Source organism: Octodon degus, unplaced genomic scaffold (assembly GCF_000260255.1).
Source record: "Octodon degus isolate 3935 unplaced genomic scaffold, OctDeg1.0 scaffold00083, whole genome shotgun sequence".
Taxonomy (NCBI): Eukaryota; Metazoa; Chordata; class Mammalia; order Rodentia; family Octodontidae; genus Octodon; species Octodon degus.
Genome location: NW_004524659.1, coordinates 9,654,408 through 9,655,932, shown reverse-complemented (window position 1 = coordinate 9,655,932; position 1,525 = coordinate 9,654,408). Strand labels below are relative to the sequence as shown.

General features: G+C 38.2%; 1 protein-coding gene and 1 pseudogene across 2 annotated transcripts in view; one reads left to right on the top strand and one right to left on the bottom strand.

The window, feature by feature from the left end:
- Positions 1–1,525, top strand: part of Znf607 (zinc finger protein 607) — an 81,693-nt gene that overhangs the window by 68,793 nt on the left and 11,375 nt on the right. The gene's annotated exons all lie outside the window — the stretch shown is intronic.
- The window catches only part of LOC105742920, a 5,494-nt pseudogene continuing 4,010 nt past the window's right edge, over positions 42–1,525 (bottom strand). Inside the window, exon 3 of the transcript XR_001117195.2 lies at positions 42–1,176. The product of XR_001117195.2 is annotated as a centromere protein U pseudogene (transcript). The remainder of the gene's footprint in view (positions 1,177–1,525) is intronic.

Here is a 1,525-nt window from a genome sequence, read left to right as displayed (position 1 = left end):
TGCATTGTTGTTGTCTTTTATTTTTGAAAAAGATTTTTTATTTACAAAAGTAAAGTTTCAGAAATTAATGGATAGTAGCCTGAGACGTCTTCATGTGGGCACATTTCAGTAGACAGCTTTTCTCATTTCTGGTCAAGGAGCTTCTCTAGTCGATGGTTAATATTTTGAAAATGGTATTCAGCTCCCAAAAGGGTTCTTGCTTTAAATAACAGAGCTGGAAGGCTGGATGAATCATACACTTCCATTACATTTGGTTCTTTCTCTTGAACATCTGAATAATCTTGATAAAGCTGTTTTAAATTAGATAAGAAACACGTGGCATTCCTAAGGGAAGACTTTCTGTCCTTAAGTTCATCATATTTTGTTTGTAGTTGTTTCAGCTGTGGTTCTAACCCAAGCAGTTCATCCTGGACTTCAATCAACCGCCACCTTCTCTTTTCCATATCAGAAATCATCTTTGCATTCTTCCTTTTCAGATTTTTCAACATCTGGACTTTGAGCGTTTTGATGAGTTCTTCTCTAATATTACAATAAAATTTGTTGATGGCTTCCATACAAACTTTAGATTCTATTTTTTGTTTATACTCTAGGAGGGTTTTTTCAATTGCAGACAAAATAATATCCAACTCCATGATGTCACTGATTCTTTCCTTCTAGACACCAAATATGCATACTATCAGAAATATATGAGTCTACAGGTTTACTACTTGCTTTCTTCCTTTCCCCAGGAGACGTCTTCTTTTTTTTCTGAAATCTCGGCTGACTTTGTGTCTCCAGTGTCACTTTTCCGAAAGAGGCCTGGGCACTGGGGGACCCTGTCCTTTAGGGGTGACTGGCCCAGCTGGTTTCTCCAAAGAGTCTGAAGATGCCACAGCAGGAACAGCTTCATGCTTCTGTGTACTGATTTTCTCTGCTGATTTAACTTTTCTTCTTATGTCACCTTCGTCATCACTTTCATACTCGTCACTAAGGGGCTTGAGTTTTCTTTTTGACTTTTTTGCACTAATTTTTACAGAGTCATCTTCACTTGCTTCATTTTCAGACATGTTGGAATTTTTCTTTCTTCCTTTTCCTTGGGGAGTTGAAGGGATAGATAATCCACAGTGTTTGGAAAATTCTTCTTCATCAGCATATACAGCAGTGCTATGTAACGGAGGATCAAAAGTTTCATAAAGTCCCCATGAATGAGAATGGAAAGAACCCGTCAAGTTGGGCAAACAATTAAACAGAGGAGAATAAGAGGTATACAATAGTAGTCTTTCAGTTATTCTTTTGTGTTCAGCAGCAGAATATTTTCATCAGCACACTCTACAAATGGACTTCACTTCCACCCTATGGGTCATCATTCCACCTGAGTCTACAGGGTAGATTTTAAGGAAATAGCTGTAGCTCAGTTCCACAAGTGACACCTAGCCACCAGTAACTTTTACGGTCATTATGCATGTCCACAACACACTAGAACTTTGTGCGATATCCTATCCTCAAACTGTTAGAAGTGCTGGTCATTTACTTGCCATTCCAGTAT